We start from the raw sequence: 22,751 nt of genomic DNA on the forward strand, positions 1-22,751 counted from the left end.
TCAGATGCTTTTAGGGCAGATGAGACATCTGGGGTCTAATAGACTCCAGATCTCTCCATAAAGATTATCTGTCACTGCCTATTGCTGTCACAAGTGATGTTTACATTCCTTGTGACAGCAATAAAAGTGATAAAAAATGTAAAGAAACTGTAAAAATAAATTTTTTTTAAAGATTCCCCGTGTTTATTTGCAAAGGCAAATGCATGCATTAGACCCGCACGCATATGTAAACGGCAATTGTACCACACATGTTAGGTATTGCTGCGAACGTCAGAGTGAGAGCAGTAATTCTAGTACCAGACCTCCTCTTTACTCTAAACCAGTAACATTGTAAAGGCTTCCAAAGCATTGCCTATAAATAATGTAGTTTGGTGCAATTTTAAAGTGTGACATGTTTGGTATCTATTTTCTCAGCATAACACCATATTTTATATTTTACCAAAAAATTTAGTATTGTGCTTTAAAATTAATGAATGTTCGAAAAACTGCTGCAAATACCGTGTGACATAAAAAATGGCAAAACCCACCATTTTATTCTCTAGGGCCTCTACTCAAAAAATATAATGTTTGGGGATTCTAAGTATTTTTCTAGCACAAAAATACTGCCTTTTGTAAACAAAAAGTATCAGAAAATACTGGGTCTTTAAGTGGTTAAAGTGGATTTTAGGTGGTTGACAATAAGAACATCCGAGCAACAACTAGACTAAACTAGTGGACTTTCTGACTTTAGTTATAATGTTTTCAGGATAGAATTATCATTTTATTGAGTTGAGTGATTTTATCTACAGTAGCAGCATTTTTGTGACTTGTGTTGAATGTATAGTGGTTTAGCAGTAGTTGCCTATAGTGCTGATCCTGTGCCAGCTGCACCCACAAGATTACATATTTATTTCAATATTAAACAAGCGTGCCAACTATGCCCAACTTTTCTGCCCGCTCCTCCATTCATAGACTCTATAGTATAGCTTCCAGAAATAAAAAATGATCAATGAATGGAGGATGGGTGGATGACTAAAAGGTCCACCTCCTCCATTTGTAGAACTCTTTTCAGCTTTAGTACAAATTCTATGAATGGAGGAGAATGGGTGGACATAGTCGGTACTCTTGATGAGTGCATATGTCCAGTCCCTTAGCTCATATTACCCCGCAGCAGTGGAAGATCAGAGGACTAAAGCTTTCAACTAAAACCTCAATAAAACATTGATTGCAAGAACTTCCCTTTGTACTGAATTTTTTTTTTACTAAATGTAGGGTTTACGTTTGTAAACTAGTGGTGTGTAAATCTCTATGGACATTTACACCAAAAATAAAGGAAATTTTAAGTGTCTACAGGAACTTATAGAAAGAGATGGAGACTCCCTATGTGGCACCCCTGGCTTTATGAAGAAGTGGAGGGAATAATCTTAATTTACAGGTCATTTATTTAACAGCTTTCAGTCTCCTCTGTTAATGTTCCCCAAATGCTGGTTTGGTAATCCTTGCTGTAATCCATTGGAAAGATGTGTTCGTATCAAGTTTACTAGAGTGCGGGGCTAGTAAAACCTGAGAGCCAGCATAGCTCTAATCCCAGCGTGTTTATAAGAAAAGGTTAGCATCAGTGAACCAGTTTATAGAGTACAGGAGATATAGCAACATAGTTCAAGTGGCCCTAAATTCTGGTTTAAAAAATAAAAATGTTATTCAAGTTTGTATTCTTAGCACAAAAAAGTCCTTTCTATTGCTCCCGACTTCCTCTAAATCTCCAAATTACTTTTTTTGCTGCTGTGATCTGACTTCCTGTTAGAAGGTGGCTGCGTTCATTCCATATGGTCTCACTATATGTAGGAACGTAGTCACCCTCTCTTCCTCGCTCCCAAGATGAACTAAGGCAGAGGTCTCCAAACTTTCTAAACAAAAAGGGAAAGTTAATAGTCTCCCAGATTTTAGGAGGGCTGGACTATGGCCAGTGAGAGTAGAAAGTACTGCGACATCATTGGGAGTAGATAATGTCTCAGGCTTGGTGGTAAGTGGGAGTTAAATGACATAGTGCCTGTGGTCAGAAGGAGGAGGAATAGTGCCCCATAATTGGTATTGGTTGGAGGAAATGTGCCCCATAAGTTGGAAGACTAGTGCCCCATCATTGGTATTAGTTTTAGGAATAGTGCCCCATCATTGGTATTAGTTGGATGACTAGTGCCCCATCATTGGTATTAGTTGGGAGGAAAAGTGCCCCATCATTGGTATTAGTTGGAGGAAAAGTGCCCCATCATTGGTATTAGTTGGAGGAAAAGTGCCCCATCATGGGTATTAGTTGGAGGAAAAGTGCCCCATCATTGGTATTAGTTGGAGGGAAAGTGCCCCATCGTTGGTATTAGTTGCAGGACTAGTGCCCCATCATTGGTATTAGATGGAGGAATAGTGCCCCATCATTGATCATTGGTATTAGTTGGAGGAAAAGTGCCCCATCGTTGGTATTAGTTGGAGGAAAAGTACCCCATCGTTGGTATTAGTTGGAGGAATAGTGCCCCATCGTTGGTATTAGTTGGAGGAATAGTGCCCCATGGTTGGTATTAGTTGCAGGAATAGTGCCCCATCATTGGTATTAGTTGCAGGAATAGTGTCCCATCATTGGTATTAGATGGAGGAATAGTGCCCCATCATTGGTATTAGATGGAGGAATAGTGCCCCATCATTGGTATTAGATGGAGGAATAGTGCCCCATCATTGGTATTAGTTGGAGGAGTAGTGCCCCATGATTGGTATTAGTTGGAGGACTAGTGCCCCATGATTGGTATTAGTGGGAGGAATAGTGCCTCATCATTGGTATTAGTTGGAGGAAAAGTGCCCCATCATTGGTATTAGTTGGAGGAAAAGTGCCCCATCATTGGTTTTATGTGGAAGAAAAGTGCCCCATCATTGGTATTAGCTGGCGGAATAGCGCAGCTTCCTTGGTTCATTGGGGGGAATAATGTTCAATCATTATATCAGTGGAAGGAATAGAGCCTCATTGTTGATGTCAGTAGAAGAAATAGTACCCCATCACTGGTGTGACTGGAAGAATAAATGTAATGATAAAGAAATAGGCACATGTTTATAGTCCATAACAGGGATTCAGCCTAGGGTGACAACCATGCCTCCCTCCATAGAAACAATGGAGGGGTGACGTAACCACCCAGGGACAGGAAGTGTGTTATTCACACAAATACCAGGTAAAAATAAAGCAAAAGAAGCATGAAAAAAGAAAACTAAAGCAGATACCACACCAATGACTGGTAAACAAATATATAGCATTTTTAGTTTTTGGTCTAAATATGCTCCAGTTTCCTATTCTGTTTCATACTTCCATCAGTTTTATTATCATTCCCTAAAAAAGCCCAATTATCATCATTATATGTAGTAGTATTAGTAGTGGTAGCAGTAATAGTAGTAATTATTATTCATTTTTTATTATGTTTAATTTTAATAATGTTTACAGTATTAATATTGATATAAATAATAATAATTATTAATAATTTTACTTTTTCCCCTCTTAGGCTTTCCTTCGCTAATAATTAAATTATTTTATATTAAAGTTCATTCAAACCTAAGAACAGAAACTGGTAGCATGACAACTTACCAGTCCTTAGATGTGGTGACTGCATTAGTTTTCTTTATTCACACTTTTTATCCCTTATTTTAATCTGATAATCCTGTCATTAGCTCACTTCCTGTCCTAGGGTGACTACCGTACTAAACAGCATTCTAACCCTAGGACAGGGAATACGTTGGACTACAGAACACTTCCCTCTCTTTTCCATAACAGAACAAGGTGATTTGTAGTCCACTGAGACAGTAGGAACAATGTAACTGATAACAGCCCAGAGGCAGAGAGGACAAAGATGCTATCAGCTCATAGGATTCCTGGCTGGAAAAATGGCAATTTTTTTTTTTTTTGCGCTTGTAGGGCAGATATAATAAAACACTTTCAATGGTATATTTAACAGACTACAGCAAGAAAATAAGAGAAATTTATTATTTGCACTTACATACCTCAAAAAGTATACTGACACGTTTCGGCATGGATTTCATGGCTTCATCAGGGGTTAATAGTGCTCGAGTAAATGTGCACTGTGCAGACTTAACAGTAAATGTAACCTATCAAGTTTTCTCTCTGAGACTGTTAATTTAATTGTTGTTTAATAGAGAAATGTTAATTTAATAAATGAGCTCAGTTGATTAGTCAGGCAGTCAGCATAAATTTTAGTCTGTGGATTGCTGGGAGTGTGTGATAGGCTGAAGAAAAATTACCATATACAGGTTCTTATTATTCTTTGCACATGATAAAAGGCATGGAGACCTCTTATACAATACAGTATATATATTGTGACAAGATGAGATCCTGTCATTGCGAGAAGATAGGAAAATGTGACCCAGGATTCGTGTTTAGGGCGAATGCGACGTTACAGACTAATGTTTCTGGTCTGAGAAAGCTGTGGATTTGGCTCTCTCTGGATTCTGCAACTCTGGATCAGAACATTCAAATCCTGTGTCCAGGTTTTGCTAGACACCTGTATCCTGGATTTCACAGGTGTGCGGTGTCGTTATATACCCATATGGAAGAAAAATATATTTTAAATAGATTTTAAAAATATTCTTCCCAAATATGTTGACATATATTTGAAATGCTACAATTATTGCCATATTCAATATATTTCAAAATATATTTCAATAAATATATATATATATATATACACACACACACACATATACACATACACACACTGTATGTTGAAATGCGTTTTTATTACAAAATATATGAAAAATATTTTTAAAAATACATTTCAAATATACTGTATGTCTTTAAAAATAATCTACATTTATGAAATGCATTTACAAATATATGTAAAAATATATGTTAAAATGACTTTTTTATATGTTAAAAAAATCTGAAGAATATAGTTAAAAAATATATATTTTAAAAAATATATATATTTTTAAATATGTTCTTCAGATTTTTTGTTAACATATAAAAAAGTCATTTTAAGATATATATTTACAAATCTTTGTAAATGCATTCCAAAAATTTAGATTTGCATTATTAAAGACATACAGTATATTTGAAATGTATTTTTAAAAATATTTTTCATATATTTTGTAGTAAAAACGCATTTTAAACATACAGTGTATATATATATATATATATATATATATATATATATATATATATATATTAAAATATGGCCACAATTGTAGCATTTCAATATATGTCAATATATTTGGGAAGAATATTTTTAAAATATATTTTTATTCCAAGAGGGTACTCAGGTCTGAGAATAGCACAGAGCTTCCAGTTGGAGACCGCTCCCAGTGGACGGAAGGTCTCATCGAGGGGTCAGAGGACCCAGCCGGAAGCCAAGAAACAGAAGTCTTAGTTCCAGAAGTCAGGTCAGCTTTCGGGGTGTCAGGAGAACCCCCATCCATAGGCCAGAGGTGGGCCTGTGACTAAAGACTAGAGAGTCAGGTATCCAGGAGAGGTACTGTAATTGAAGTTGAGTGAGCTTATGAGCCAGGTGTCTCAGCATTTTCCACTGTTTGTCCTTTTTCTGAAGCTGAAGAAGATCCCCTGTGTGGGAAGTCATTCGTTCACGAACTATTGCTTTCTTTTAAATAAAAGTTGGCAACCAGGCCCCTAAAAATAGTTCCTGTCTGCCGTGGACTCACCATATACACATCTACCATGAGAGCTAACTACCCCATGTCACAATATGTATAGAGCAAGTGTTTTTTTAGCCTACGTTTAATATTAAAAAGTGTTTAAGCACTTGAGCTCCAGAAGGTTTTACTCCTTTCGTGACCCTTCGTGGCCAGGCCATTTTTTATTATTTATCACTGCGCTATTTTAAATGGCAATTGCGCAGTCATGCAACGCTGGAACCAAATGATATTTTTATAATTTTCTCACACAAAGAGAGCTTTCCTTTGGTGGTATTTGATCATCACTAAGTTTTTTATTTTTTATTATATAAATGAAAAAAGACCAAATATACTATATTTCAAATTTTACTTATTTTTTACTTTCTGTTATAAAACATCCAATAGAAAAAGAAAAAAATTCTTCATAAATATAGGCTAAAGTGAATTCTGCTAAATAAAAAAAAAATCACAATAAGTGTATATTGATTGGTTTTCTTGAAAGTTACTGTGTCTACAAACTATGGTATGTATACTAGAATGTTTATTTACATATTTTTTATACTAGTAATGGCAGTGGTCAGTGACTTATCTCCTAGATTGTAAGCTCCAAGGAGCAGGGCCCTACTATCCCTCTTGTATTGAACTGTATTGTTGCTGTATTGTCTCCCGTTATATTGTAAAGCGCTGAGCAAACTGTTGGCGCTATATAAATCCTGTATAATAATAATAATAGCGAGACTGCGATAGAGTGGCAGTCAATCTGACACTGACATTGGGTGGAAGGTACAATGACTAACTGACACTGACATCACCAGCAGGGGCGGACTGACAACTCATGGGGCCCCCGGGCAATAGGGGATCATGTGGCCCTTGTGTCCTTGCCCAAACTCAAAAAAGCCTATGAAAAAAGTACCAGGGGCATCTCATGGGGCCCCCTACTGACCCCGGGCCCTCGGGCAGTGCCCGAGTTTCCAAATGGTCAGTCCACCCCTGATCACCAGTGACACTAATACAGTTTTCAGTGATAATACGATATATCATCACTGTACTAATGACACCGGCTGGGAAGGGGCTAACATTCCAGGCCAATCAAAGTGTTAAGTATGTGCCTAACAAGTGTAATGTGTGCTGCTTTTTACTAAAAATCGGTTTGTTTCTTGTCCCTGCTTTTCAGATAGAAGAAGCACACACAGATCATTACCTCTGTACAGCCAACCAGCAGGTCTCAGCCATGAATCATTGGCTGAAACCTGCTTACACAATCCTGCTGTGTCCAATAACAGCAGGAGTATGCCAGGGGCCTGAATTCGGAAGAAGGGAGCGACGTACAGGTAAGTCGCTGTGTCTGTATGTGCCGCTCACCCACAGTAAAATGCAGGCAGGGGCTAAATATTTTTATTTTTTATTTATTTATTTTTTCTATGGTTGAACTGAATGGACTTTTGTCTTTTTTCAGCCAGACTAACTATGTAACTATGTAAAAAAACAGCACAAGGGATGTCAAATTTAATTCAATGTGTCCCATGTGCTGGTGTGGGCTGTAATAGTTAAAATGTAATGGTGCACGTTTAGGAGATATTAATTTTAGCTACAGGTAAGCATTGTTATAGGTAAAAGTATTAAAGAAGAGTTTACTACCATTTTAACCTCCATAACACTTCCAAAATGTGTCCCTCCTGAACAAATGGCATCACCAAGCTACTCATTCACTCCCTGGTTAACTCTAGCTCCAACTCATACAACCCCTCCTCATTGGCTTACCTTTACACAGGCTATCCTCCCTTCAGTCATGAATGTTGCTGCTAGCCTCATCCTCCTCACCGACCATTCAGTGTCCCCCACCCCTCTCTGCCAATCCTTCCACTGGTTTCTGCTTCCCAATGAATACAATTGAAAAATACTAAACAGCATAAAAACCCATTCACAACTCTGCCCCATCTACATCACTGACCTCATCTCAAAATATCACCCAAACTGTCCCCTTTGCTCATCCCAAGACCTCCTGCTCTCTAGCTCCCTCGTCACCTCCTCCAATGCTTGCCTTCAGGACTTCTTCAGAGCCTTTATCATCCTCTGGAACACTTATAGGCATGTATTAAGCCTCACAGAGATCACAATATTATTTCCCTAACAATGCTTTAATCTGCTCTTATCTGCATAAAGACAGTACCATTTTTATTCAGGCATCATCCAGGTTCAGCATCTACTTCCTGGACTGAGATGCCAGCTTGGAGATGACACAGTTATGCAGTTCTTGCCTGTGTTCACAAATATCCAACACAGACCAGCCTCTGCTGCAGCCTCTCACATTTTAGCTTGCAAAAAGTTACAATGTATAGTCTGAGTGATCACTGAGGGAGGAGATTGAGGGAATGCTTCCTGTCTGCCTGCTCAAAAAAATTAAAGGGACACTTTTTAAATCAGTATAGCATCAAGTCAACTAAACTCCTGGGATATTGATCTGGTTAGTTAAGTAGCACAGGGGGTTGTTAATCAGTTTCAGCTGCTTTGGTGTTAATGAAATAAACAACAGGTGCACTAGATGGGCAACAATGAGATGACCCCCAAAACAGGAATGGTTTTAAAGGTGGAGGCCACTCAAATATTTTTCCCTACTCATCTTTTCTGACTGTTTTTCAAAAGTTTTGCATTTGGCTAGGGTCAGTGTCACTACTGGTAGCATGAGGTGATACCTGGACCCTACAGAGGTTGCACAGGCAGTCCAACTCCTCCAGGATGGCACATCAATATGTGCTATTGGCAGAAGGTTTGCTTTTTCTCCCAGCACAGTCTCAAGAGCATGGAGGAGATTCCAGGACACAGGCAGTTATTCTAGGAGATCTGGACTGGGCCGTAGAAGGTCCTTAACCCATCAGCAGGACTAGTATCTGCTCCTTTGTGCAAGGAGAAACAGGATGAGCACTGCCAGAGCCCTACAAAAGAACTGTCATAAGACTTGCATAATAAGGTAATGGAACTTTATAAAGATGGAAAAGGATAAAACATGATATCCAGAGCTTTGAATATACCAGTCAGTACTGTTCAATCACTTATTAGGAAGCAGAAAATTTGGGGATGTCTTGATACCAAGTCAAGGTCAGGTAGAGCAAAAAAGATTGCAGCCACAACTTCCAAAAGAATTGTTCTGAATACAAATAAAAACCCACAGGTAACCCTAGGAGAAATACAGGCTGTTCTGGAAAAAACCCACAGGTAACCCTAGGAGAAATACAGGCTGTTCTGGAAAAAACCCACAGGTAACCCTAGGAGAAATACAGGCTGCTCTGGAAAAAGAAGGTGTGGTTGTTTCAAGGAACACAATATGGCGATACTTGAACAAAAATGAGCTCCATGGTCAGGTTGCCAAAAAAAGCCTTTACTGTGTCAATGCCACAAAAAAGCCCGGTTACAATATGCCCAACAAGACCTTGACATGTCTCACAGCCTCTGGCACACTGTAATCTGGACGAGACTAAAATAGAGCTTTATGGTCACAACCACAAGTGCTATGTTTGGAGAGGGGTCAACAGCGACAACAATACCATCCTAACTGTAAAGAATGGTGATAGCTTACTGATGTTTTGAGGGTGTGTGAGCTCTAAAGGCATGGGGAAGCTTGTGAAAATTGATGGCAAGATGAATGCAGTATGTTATCAGAGAATAATGACAGACAATTTGCATTCCTCTACACAAAAGCATGGGATGCTCTTGCACTTTCCAGCATGACAATGACCCTAACCACAAGGACAAGTTGATCCTCCAGTGGTTAACTGCTTGCCTGCCACCCTATAGTAGAACTACTGCTACAGGGTGGCAGGGCTGCGCAAAATCACACATATATATCTAAATATATAATTTGCATTTCTGGGTAGGGAGCATGTACATGCTGATCTACCCGCACCACTATTGGCGGCTATGATGTCAATCACCAGGTCCCAGCCAGAGATTCCGTGCAGGCACCCGGCGATCTCCATGTAAAACTGACAGGGGAGAGACCTGTGCGTAAACATAGGTCTCTCTCTTGCCAGCAAGGACATGCTGCTTTGTATTTTTCAGAAAATGCAGAGAAATGCACAGCAGCATGTTTCCCTAGTAAAACACACACAGCACATTACCTAAATAAGCCCACAGCACACAGTTAACTCTTTGAGCGCCCCAGATGTTAACCCTTTCCTGCCCATTGTCAATAGTACAGTGTCGGTGCTTTTTATTAGCACTGATCACTGCAATAGTGTCATTGGGATGTCAGTAGCAGTTAGTCAGTCCCCCCCCCCGTGTCAGAATGCCCGCCGCAGTCTCGCAGTCCTGCTTTAAGTCGCTAATCGCCGCCATTACCAGTATAAAAAAAATAAAAATAAAAATTCCGCCATTTGTAGACGCTATAACTTTCATGTAAACCAATTTATACATATTGGGATTTTTTTTTAGCAAAGATATGGAGCAGAATACATTTTGGCCAAAATTTATGACAAAATTAGATTTTTTTTATTTTTTTACTGGATATATTTTATAGCAAAGTCAAAAATATTGTTTTTTTTTTTTCAAAATTGTCAGTCTTTATTTGTTTATAGTGCAAAAAAAAAAAAAAAAACACAGAGGTGATCAAATACCCCTGAAAGAAAGCTCTATTTGTGGGGAAAAAAGGACATAAATTGCATTTGGGTGCAGCGTTGCATGACCACGCAATTTTCAGTTAAAGTAACGCAGCGCCGTTTTGCAAAAAATGGCCTGGTCAGGAAGGGGGGGGGGGGGGAATCCTCTGGAGAGCAAGTGGTTAAAGCAGAAAAGGGTGAAGGTTCTGGAGTGGCTATCACAGTCTCCTGGCTTAATATCATCAAGCCAGCCTGAGGAGATCTCAAATGTGGAGTTCATGCAAGATGACCAAAGACTTTTCATGACCTGGAGGCATTTTGCCAAGATGAATAGGCAGCTATATCACCTGCAGGAATGATCCAAAGCACACATCTAAAGGCCAAAAGTTTTTCATTTCTGAAAAACAGGGTGAAAGTGATTCAGTGGCCAAGCATGTCTACTGATCTGAACCCAATTGAACACCTATGGGGAATTCTGAAGAGACAAGTTGAGCATCACACCCCATCCAGCATCCAGGCTCTAAGAGAGGTTGTTCTTGAAAAATGGAAAAAGATCGATGTTGCGATATGTCACCAACTTGTTCATTCCCTGCCTAGAAGACTTGGTGCTGTCTTTACAAATCATGGAGGTCATACAAAATACTAGATGGAGTTGTTTTTGTTGTGGGGTGGATGCATTTTTGCATCAACTAATTTGAGAAAAACTGAAGATTTTGTAATCGAAGTTATATTATTAACCTTACTTTCATGTAATGAGCCGAACAAATGTTCTATAAAACTCAGTTTTGTCAAATTGTTTAAAATTGTTCATTGAGATATTGATTCAAATCTCACTTTTCAAAAGGAGTGTACTCATTTATGCTGCTGAGCAGTGTGTGTGTGTGCACAGCATATATTTAATTTATGTTTTTGTTGTGGGAACACAATTTTATGCTAGCAGCAGCTCCACATATTTATTTATTGGGTAGCGCAAGAGAATTTTATTTTATGTGTGTATATATATATATATATATATATATATACACACACACATACACACATATATACACACGCACACACACACACACACACACACACACTCTGTCAAATATTTAGGCCAGAGGGTTACAGATTTTAAACTGTGCACTTAGTATTTTATGATTGCATTATGTGATGCTTGGGGTCTATTTTAATCTTATTGTATTTTAGAATCAAAGAATTACATTGAATCTCTATTTTAGCAATAAAATACCTGACAAGAGTTGTAACCCCTCACAATCTCTATCCAAAAAATAAAAATCAGCTTCAGATACACTATAACTGTCAATATATTTATAACTCTACAAAAGCATGTAAAAAAAAAACAAAAAAACACTTTGTCCAGGGTTGCTAATTGGAAAACTGCTGAATATTTTCTCTTTCACCAATAAAACATTTTAGAGAACACATTTCTTAGATTTATATGAACTAAACAAAATCATCCTGCTTATATGCCCATTATATGTACGCAGAGACCTACTTTTATATTGTATTTTGTGATATTGTTCACAGACTATGTTGGGTTAGCTTGAATCAGTGCTAGGCTATTTTTAGAGATTGAACTTTTCTGACTTACCTTGCTTTGTCATAAATCTCCAGTGCTCTAGATTCCTGAAGTGATTTCTCCATAGGAGCTCAGGATGGATTGTATGTCCTTCTCTGACCTGTCTTATCAATGACTGTACGTGGATGACAGGACAATATGAAACCTTTTCTCCTCCCATCCGTCACAAACCAATGACCTAATTTTGCTGTCACAGCTACAAATTGATTTCTAAACCCTCAATCGTTTACACGGTTGTCCCATTTACCTGGAGTGTTAAAGGAGGTTATTTTGTGATACATCCCTACGCTTGTACTTCATACCTTCTGCTTGGTCCTAATTGGATAGCCCTAAAGGCTTAGATAGCACATGGTTGTATCAGCAAACATTTTTCTTTTTACAGATTTGAAGGCAGTTTTATTGTTATCTATGAGTCCCTGCATAAAACAGTGTAAGAATCAGTAAACCTGTGCTGTGTTCGGATGTCTTACAGAAAAAAAGAATTGAAAAATCTGCATCTGTTACATATGGTCCATATGCAGGATCCCAATGTATGCATGGAAATGCTTGTGCCAACATTTACAAGAATGAGCTCTGATGAAGAGGGTATATCTCTTGAAAAGCGTACAAATTCTTGCATTGGTCTTCCACATTGCATAGCCGGGTCTTAGAGATCTGCACATAAGATTTATAACAAACTTGTGAACTTACAGCATTGTGAATATCTTTTTATATTTTCATCAATAAATGGTGCTTTGAGATAATGCAGTAGGATGGTGTATCTTTGTAAATTTTCTTACAAATGCATCCCAGCAACAGAAGGATGCTAGGCGGCAATAGCTGCCTAGGTTCTAGCAACAGAAAATGCTAGATAGCTTCCTTGAAAGGCCACCTGCATCATAGCAATGGAGCCTGCTTGGTGGCTTCCTTGAAAAGCCACCTGTGTCCTAGCAACAGAGAATGCTAGATGGCTTCCTTGAGAGGCCCCCTTCATCACGGCAATGGAGCATTCTCAGTGGCTTCCTTGAGAACCCATCTACTGTACATCCTAGCAATGAAGAATGGTAGGAAGCTTCCTTGCAAAGCTGCCTGCACCCTAGCAACAGAGAATGCTAGGTGGCTTCCTTGAAAGGCCACCTGCATCACAACAATGGAGCATGCTTGGTGGCTTCCTTGAAAAGACACCTGCGTCCTAGCAACAGAGAATGCTAGATGGCTTCCTTGAGAGGCCACCTGCATCATAGCAATAGAGCATTCTCAGTGACTTCCTTGAGAACCCATCTACATCCTAGCAATAAAGAATGGTAGGAAGCTTCCTTGTGAAGCTGCCTGCATCCTAGCAACAGAGAATGCTAGGTGGCTTCTTTGAAAGGCCACCTGCATCATAGCAATGGAGCATGCTTGGTGGCTTCCTTGAAAAGCCACCTATGTCTTAGCAACAGAGAATGCTAGATGGCTTCCTTGAGAGGCCACCTGCATCATAGCAATGGAGCATTCTCAGTGACTTCCTTGAGAAGCCACCTACATCTTAGCAATGAAGAATGGTAGAAAGCTGCCTTGCAAAGCTGTCTGGATCCTAGCAACATGGCCATCTATGCTGTAACTGTAACTATCCTGACTGCCTCCTAGCAATGGAGCATAGTAGGTGGCTTCTTTGAGAAGTCACCTGCATCCTAGCAACAGAGGACTCGAGCCAGCTTCATTGAGAAGTCAATTGGAATTAGAATCTTTTTCTTTGCAGTTCCAAATCTTGGGTACAAATCCCACTTTAGATACTAACCACATGGAGTCTGTCCATTCATAACGTTTGTGTGTTTTTTTCCCATAATCCAAAACCTTACTGACAGGCTAACTGGCTTCCTCTCAAAACACCCGTGGTGTGACCATGGTATTAGGGACCTTAGATTGTGACCCTGTTCAGGAATTGGTGTACTCTGTAATTTGTTGGATGAAATTATATAAAAACTAGAAATATGTACACAGATGGATCTACAATGAGATTTAATTTCATATTACTTAACCTGTTATTACAATGGTAATATATAATTTATTGTATCTAATTATTTGTTGCGTATATAATTAAAGTAGATTTAAATCCCAGCTGGATGACATTTAGTTTTTTACAGCAACGTGTGACATATAAATGTTTCATATTTTTCATAAGATACTGTTTCACCTTTTTTGGCAACCTCCTTAGATCTCAGTGCTGCTGATCTCCTCCAACTTCTTTCAGCACTTTCTGTCTACAAGTTCCAACGAGAGCTGCACATGTTGCATTGGACCGGCATCCTGATAGTGGTAACAGCAGATCTTTCCTGTGCAAGGTGCAAATATCCCATGGTGACAACACAGAAGCACAATTGTGAGATGGTTGTCACCCTTTAACAGGTAGTGCCTGAACAAGGACCTTCATGGTAAGATCACCAGGAGTTATTTTAATGAAAGTTTCCTATTTATGAAATATTGAAAAACAACTTTTGAAATTATATCATAATGTTAAAGCCTATTTAAGATTTTAATGACTGAGTTTAGATCTACTTTAAGTAGTATTAAACCTCAAACCAAAAATGGAATATATTGCAGCTTAGCAATCCTTGAATGTGATGGCTGAATTAGTTTTCTTTTTTTAAGCTTTTATCCCTCTGTTTTCACCTGGCCAGTAATACACCTCCTGTAATAGAGTGCCCCCACTTTGGATGAAGTAGCACAGGAGGCACATTTGGACAGCATCATTGTCAATCTGGTGGGAGGGGAGTATTATATTTAAATACAGTAACCATTGAAGCCAAACTCCAGCTCAAACTGCAATTACAACAGGTTTTTTTTCCTTTTGAGATAAAGGTTTTACATAAATAAAAGCTGATCATTGTGAGCAACCCTGTCAGTGGTAAATGGTTTGTATCAACACTCTTAAGTGATACAGTTGCAGGAGAGCTTGTTCTATTGAAAAACAGACTTACTGACCGAATCACCAGATGAAAATAAAGGAAAAAAAGCCTCAAAAACAAACCTAATGCAGACGTCACATCTAAGAATTAGTAATCTGCAATATAATAAATGTTCACTTTTAGGTTAATTACCACTCTAAACTCAGTAAACGTTAATTTTAAGGCAAGATAAATGCTGACTTAGTGATTGCACAAAAATGCAGAGAAGGCAAAGTTCGACTAAAATATCTGGCCCCATGTTTATGATAAAGACACTTTTATACAAGTTGAAATTATTGAGTTCAATTGTTTTCAATAAAAGAAGATTTAACTTTAGGGCCGTTTTGACACTACAGAGGAATTCCCAGGCAAGGTTTGGCCAATTTCACCTACTCCTGCTTCTTCTTTCAGGTTCTCCAGTCAGCTTGTCTATTCATGCTGGCAAACGAAGGCCGGCCATACATGGGTCGATTTTCAAACGATTTTTCGTTCGAAAATCGGACCTAAGAATAATCGGCTGATGTTCGCTCTGTTAGTGGGGCAATGGCACTGGCTAATTTTCAAGGTTCCCTCCCATTTTGTTTAATCGGGCATGCTGGACAATTTATGAAAAATGACCGATTTTCGAAATTATTAGTGGCACCATCGGATTACAGAACAAAGTTTTCGCTGTTCGATTGTAAATTAGTTCAGAATTCGACCCATGTATGGCCTGCTTACAGCACAGAGGGCTGAATTTTTTATTGGGCCTGTGGCTAGGACTCACAAAGGAGACAAAAAAATAAGCATTTTGCAGCTTCTTTGTTCACTTTTTTTTTTTTCTTAAAGCCCAATTCCAGGCTCTGGGCACCACCCTTCCAGTGCTTTTACCCTGCAGAACCACTTCTAAAAAAAAGCACGGTGTCCTCTTCCTCTTTACCTATTCTTCAGCAGCAGGCAGTTCACAATGATGCAGAGAGGGGTGGTAACGTCACTGTAGTTACACCCTCAAAATGTGTCAATGCCACATCCAAAGGTGACCATGACACCACGTATTCACGTCAAGTCTTTAGTCTTCCCAGTGTGTTCCCTGCTTTGCAGTGAGCCCAGATCTATCCCTTCCTCCCCTCATAACGGACCTCTTCCTTCTTTACGTAGGCAGAGCTCACTTCTGTGTCTCTCCCTGATGATCGGCGGGTGCCAGTGGACATCCACTGCCCGCCATCTGCTGATTGGTTTCTGCTGTGAATACTCACAGCTGAAGCGACCCAACCAGGAGCGTGCATGTGTGCCCCCTAGGCGGAAGTGCAGGATCATGTTTATATACGTGATTTTGCACAGGAGGACCACCCTGTAACAGTATATCTGCTATGGGCAGTCCTAAAGTGGTTAGAGTGCTTTTTATTTCTTTATTGTATATATTTATTTTTATTGATTTGATTTATAACTGTTTTTAATACTTTTTTGGTGGGGAGCAAATATCTTTACAGCAACACTTATTTTAGATCATATTATATAATTATATTTAATACTGGATATTACTGTTATTATATTGGGCATAGCTGGTATTGTTTGATGGATAGCAAAGGTTTTGTGTTAGTGTAGTGAAGTCCAATGCAATTTAGGGTCTCAAATGGGTGACACACAGCTGCTAGAGGACATGGCACAGTTCCAAACCTCTGTGAGACATTACCATCCAGGCTCAGTTTCAGCCCTGACAGATTCATGTACAGTACTCAAAAGGGAACCACAAAAACTATTAGACGGGTAACAGAGAATACACAGAAGTGGAAGCTGGGGCACTGTTTGGCTGACTCATTTAATGATGCTTGTCAGGGACTGTGATGTAGTACATATCTTGCATCATTAAAAGGGGTCACTTCACAAGCACTATGAGGCCGCTGTTACGAAAAAACAGTCTGCATATGTATCCTACTCCATAGTTAAATAATCAATTTTTACACACACACACACACACATATATATATATATATATATATATATATATATAGTAAACCACTGGCTAGCAGGATTATTGAAGATGTGTATGTGTCACCTAGGTTCTTTCCATACACATGGTGTAGGGCTCCAGGGTTGATGACTGATATGGAGAAAACAAATTTGTTTTCTCAGAATTTTAATAAATCCTGTGCTGGTTCCTGTAGCCCGGAGGTTTTGTAGAGCTTTGGGTGGGATAAAGCCTCCGTCTTTAGGTTTACATCTTACCTGGTAGACAGACCCATCAATAGTCTCAGCTGTCCACTGGCCTCCAATTGTTCAACCTCCTACTATATGTGAGCTGACTGATGATCAGGGCTCTCTCACTCTCTCTGCTGTGGGAGCCTGCTGCTGGGGAAAAGGCCAAGTGCTGACAGAACACTATAAAGCTACAAGAGTTGCCTGTTTGTTTTGATGAACCCATTAGGGGGAGAACCATGTTAGTCAGAAACTGATCCAGGTTTAGCTATTGGTTTGGACCAGCAGATGTTTTGAATGCTACAGGTTTGCTGCACAAAGTTTGTTTGCTGCCTTTCTAAATAAAGTGCAAGATAAACCAGTTTGGACTGTTCTTGGATGTTTTATGCATGGTTTACCACTGCCAATATCAGTCTAGCCTGCCCCCCCCCCCTTACTATATATATTTACTTACAAAGGGTGTTCAAATTTCACATGTTGGTGGAGCAACTCTTACTCTATAGTAACTCTTCCTCTTCTCCTTGTTCATTGCAGGTAAATAATGTACTTACCAGTCTGATCAGTTGTTGATCCAGGGAATATCCAACTGCCTCCTGGGATTCAGGAAGGAATTTTTTTCCCCCTTGGAGCATGTTTTGTTGTTTTTTTTTGGCCTACTTAGGGTAAACTGTGGGTATATGGTTCCATTAAGGAGGTTATCTATCAATTTATTTTTCTTTTGGTTGAACTAGATAGACTTTTTTTCAACTTAAGTAAATATGTACCTGTAAATCAACTCTGGGACAATATAAAACCTGCCTCTGAGCAATTCTTCACTGTGCGTATATTTTGAAGGAAAATCATCTTATTTCCAATGCTAAATCTGTCACAAACCAGTGCGAAACTGAATTTTTAAAATAATTTGCTGATAAATGTCCCTCCATGTGTTGTCTAAATTACTCCCTTGGGTCGTAAAACATTTGATTTTTGGTATGACCTATCCTTTACCCCAAAAGGAGCCTATGAGGAAGTGAAGAATTTACTTCTCGGTTTCCTTATATTTATATTTCCTTGACTGAAAGTGTGTTTCAACAATCTTAGAGCTACTTTTATAGAGAACAGCTGTTCCTCATCAGCACAGATAAGAAAAGTTCTTAAAATCCATTCTATGGTTCCTGTGTACCACAGTTTACATTGTCAATACCCACCTTCCACCTTTTGCCATGAAGGGCTTTTATAGGGTTATGTTGAACTGGATGGCCTTTTGTCTTTTTTCAGCCAGACTAACTATGTAATTATGTTATAAGAAAAAAATGCTGTGATGTTAAGGGCATTGATAACATTTTGCCTTTTGCACCAATTTTTTATTAGTTTACTAGGGATGTTGGCCATTTAAAGGCTGATGGACAAGAAAGGTAATTTTTTTTTTTATCTGTAAAGCCATTCTATCTCGTCCGAGTTAAAAAGTGCAAAATTTCATACCTGCGAAAGAAGACATTTTACACTCGCCTGTCCTGCCATCCATTCCTCCAAACTTTTCTCTCTTGCAAGTAACTGCCTCTTCACATCTGGCACACTGGGCCTAATGTGAGCTTTTGTTCCTCCTGCTGGTCCTTACATTACTACAGGGCATAGTAGTAACACAGCGGTCAACAGAAAGTGACACAGTGTGCATTGAGGGACCCAGGCATCCAGCACGCCCAGAAATGTTGAATGTAAAAATCTGTCAGGATACTAATGCTCATACTCGTGCAGCTAATGCGCGTGTGCATGTGCCAGCCGAGCCACAGACGAGTTCAGGCCAGTAACTGGTATGCAGTGACATGTAGGCACATTTGCGTGTAGCAGCATGCACTGGCATGCACAGCTGTCTATTTAAGGAGGTGCTGATGTGAGCTGGTTGCTGGATGTTCTTCAGCTCCCTATGATCGTTGTTTATGTGCTTCCTGATTACCATGCTGCCTGACTTGGGCTGTTCCTGGATTTCCCTCTGACTTTATCCTGATCGTGATCCTTGCTTGTTGCTTGACCTCACTCCAGCTTGCTCCTGCTTGATCTTCTGCGCTTGACCCAGCATTTCTCCAGACACTACTCCCTCTACTTCTGCCCATCTGTGTGTGTATGACCTTGGCCTGGCTCTTGACTACATTCTTCTTCCTGCTCCTTAGAAACCAGGTTACCAGATCTGTTTTCTGGGCCCTGTCTGGCATTCCCACACAATCAGCACACAAACTGTCTTCCACTGCTGATCGCAAGGTGTTTTCTTATCTGCATCAACCACCATTCCTGAATACTATCTCTACTGTTCATCCCCTGCTGTCCAGGTCATGGCACCTGTACTACCCTGAGCCTTGCACGCCTGTTCCCACATTCATGTATGTTTGGACCAGAGCTTCAAGAAGCCCTCCCGTCACTTTGGTCCCCAACCAAGGTTCATGACAAGATCCTTCAGGCAGCTGTAGGTTTAGAACAGAGCAAAGATCAGAGAAACAGGTGGTGGGATATATGAGTATAATAGGTCTTCTTTTGCTGGTCCTGGATTTTTATTTTATTACTCAGCAACCATCCAGACTATGGACATTAAAGTATTTGCCTATTCTTAGCAAGCAGTAATTAGCTTTTAAATGAGCTCTTACTGACCTCTCTAGCTTCCGGTACTGTGAAGTAATTTACATCAAATATTACAACAAATAACTCTAAATTCCAGATTCATTTGGTTTCTAACAGCTTAGAAATGCCTTCTGTGCAATTGTATTAGAAGGTTGGCAGGCAGATATGTTTCTAAGTTTCTGCTCTACATAGAAAGAAGAGAGGAGCTGCCTCTTTTGTAAACTTTGAAAATGATATATTAATTACTCTACAATGTCTATAGCTACAGAGGTGAATGAGGATTTGTTTTAACATGCCTTTACTGCTTGTTTAGAGAATGTTAATACTTTATTGTGCGTAGTCTGGGAACAGGTTCACTTTAAATTATTATCATTGTAGTAACATTAATGCTTAGGAAGAAACCCTTAGACATAACAAGTATTCAACCCCTGTTAGAGTGGGGGGTTGCATTCCCAACTGAAAGGGAAGAATCAAAGAATCAAGCAAATGGATGGCAAAGTCAAAATGTTACCTTCCTTGTGCTACAACTGAGGAGATGAATGTAGAAAATGTCATGTGTTTGCCAGGGATGGATAAGCTTTTTAGTGATTTGTGACAAATTTGGAAACAGCAGTAAGCACTGTAGATATACCTACTGCCAGCAGTACCTTCAAAATTTCACTTTGGGAGAAGATATTTTTACTAATGTATTTCTTTATAAAGGAGCATAGATTTTTCATTAATAGCCAGTTGCTCATCAATGAATAGGGGCGGACTGAAAACTCATGGGGCCCCTGGGTAATAGGGGATCATGGGGCCCCTGTGTCCTCGCCCACACTCAAACCACACCCAAAAAAGCCTATGAAAGGTACCAGGGGCATCTCATGGGACCCCTTACTGACCCCGGGCCCTCGGGCAGTGCCCGAGTTTCCAATTGGTCTGTCCGCCCCTGTCAATGAACAACTCAGAGGCCAATCACTTTTCTAGAACTGTTTTGCATACAACATTTTTTTTACTGTACAGTAAAGGTATCATACAAAAAGACCAGCAACAAATTAACCTGAATCTCCTAATTCTGTTCCTACAAGTGCCTGTTTTGCCCCCTATCTTCGACCTGCAGTTACTTACAAGCCCTCTAATTACTTAGTATAATGCCTGCTTGCCTTTTGTTTTACTTATAGCTAAGGGATGTAGTTATAAAAATCTATAGTTATTTGCCCTGCAAAACTGCATGCTTTTGAAATAAATCCTCTGTGTGTGCTCTGCACACTTCCTGTACTCGCCATGACGTCAGAGCCCCTCCCCTACCTGTTATGCCACCGGGTCACTTGGCTTCATCAGGGTTATACGCCGGTGGTGTAACGCGTAGGGGAGGGGCTCTGACATCACGACGCATTCAGGAGACAATATGGTGAGTATGGGAAGTGTGCAGAGCACACACAGAGGATTTATTTCAAAAGCTTGATTATTTTAAGTAAAATGTGAGTGGAATACCATTGGCTATACAAATAAATGGTTGTAAAGGATAAGGCACTATGTCCTTTTTTCTTTCATTGCACCCATTCATGGAGATCTAAAGAAAGGAAGGAAAGGATATATAGGACCCCTGGAGGACAGAGGGAGAAATCCATCCATCCTGATCAAATACAGGGATCAGTGTGCCTGAAAGACCCCCTGAGGGAAAATTGAAGTAGTACATCTTCTAATATCATTATTCCTGGAAGTATACCATCAGAGGAAATTTCCTCATCTGTCCAATTTAAGACAAAAAGCTGTTTTAGCCTAATCACAAGTTTGGCTATATCTAAGGTGAGCGCATATACAGTATAAGGAAGGTGCACCTGATTGTTCAGAATATAATCACGGAGTGGACACAATATTGGATTTTTTATATTTTTTGGGCACTTTTGTGATTTTTTAAAAAAAATTTTATATTACAATATTTTTTGGACACTTTTTTATTATTATATATATTGATTTTTATTTTTCACATATAACAATTATTACACATATATATTATTTCTTGATATTCAATATATTTGATTTGTCACTATATGCTATCGTATGTATGTTATATTTGGATCACTACACTGTGTTTCAAATTATTATGCAAATTCTATTTAAGTGTCACAAAGATTAAATATTTTGTTTTTCAGTTTAACTCATGGATGGCATTGTGTCTCAGGGCTCTTTTGATCACTGAAAACAATCTCGGACACCTGTGATAATTAGATTGGCCGGTGAGCCCAATTTAAGGAAAAACTACTAAGGAGGGTGTTCCACATTATTAAGCAGAGCACCATTTTCAAGCAATATGGGGAAGAAAAAGGATCTCTCTGCTGCCGAAAAGAGTGAAATAGTTCAATGCCTTGGACGAGGTATGAAAACATTAGATCTTTCACGAAAACTTAAGCGTGATCATCGCACTATTAAGAGATTTGTGGCTGATTCAGAGCACAGACAGGTTCGTGCGGATAAAGGCACATTGAGGAAGATTTCTGCCAGATCTATGCATCAGATCAAGAAAGCAGCTGCTAAAATACCATTACATAGCAATAAACAGATATTTGAAGCTGCTGGTGCCTCTGGAGTCCCACGGACATCAAGGTGTAGAGTCCTTCAGAGTCTTGCAACTATGCATAAACCTTCTATTCGGCCACCAAAAACCAATGCTCACAAGCAGAAACTGCTGCATTGGGCAGAAAAATACATGAAGACTAATTTTCAAACAGTCTTGTTCACTGATGAGTGCCATGCAACCCTGGATGGTCCAGATGGATAGAGTAGTGGATGGTTGGCGGACGGCCACCCTGTTCCAACAAGGCTGCGACGTCAGCAAGGCGGTGGTGGAGACATGTTTTGGGCCAGAATCATGGGAACAGAGCTGGTCAGGCCCTTTAGGGGCCCCGAAGGTGTAAAGATAACCTCTGCAAAGTATGTGGAGTTTATGACTGACCACTTTCTTCCCTGGTACAGAAGGAAGAACTATGCTTTCTGTAATAAAATCATCTTCATGCATGACAATGCACCATCTCATGCTGCAAAGAATACCTCTGCATCAATGGCTGCTATGGGGATAAAAGGAGAGAAAGCCATGGTGTGGCCTCCATCCTCCCCTGACCTCAATCCTATTGAGAACCTTTGGAGCATCCTCAAGCAAAAGATCTATGAGGGTGGGAGGCAGTTTACATCCAAACAGCAGCTCTGGGAGGCTATTCAAACATCTTGCAAACAAATTCAAGCAGAAACTGTCCAAAAACTCACAAGTTCAATGGA

The 22,751-nt window shown here is 39.5% G+C and overlaps 1 protein-coding gene across 2 annotated transcripts in view; it reads right to left on the reverse strand.

Moving 5' to 3' along the window:
• Positions 1-22,751, reverse strand: part of AVPR2 (arginine vasopressin receptor 2) — a 167,821-nt gene that overhangs the window by 35,162 nt on the left and 109,908 nt on the right. Inside the window, exon 1 of one of the 2 annotated variants that reach the window (XM_089659107.1) lies at positions 11,839-11,946. The exons of the other annotated variant lie outside the window; for it this stretch is intronic. The gene's annotated coding sequence lies outside the window, so the exon portion shown is untranslated. Of the gene's footprint in view, positions 1-11,838; positions 11,947-22,751 lie in introns of those variants that run through there. 2 annotated transcript variants of the gene reach the window in all.

Source organism: Staurois parvus, unplaced genomic scaffold (genome assembly GCF_062004578.1).
Source record: "Staurois parvus isolate SC_StPar_1 unplaced genomic scaffold, SC_StPar_1.0 ptg001132l, whole genome shotgun sequence".
Classification (NCBI taxonomy): Eukaryota; Metazoa; Chordata; class Amphibia; order Anura; family Ranidae; genus Staurois; species Staurois parvus.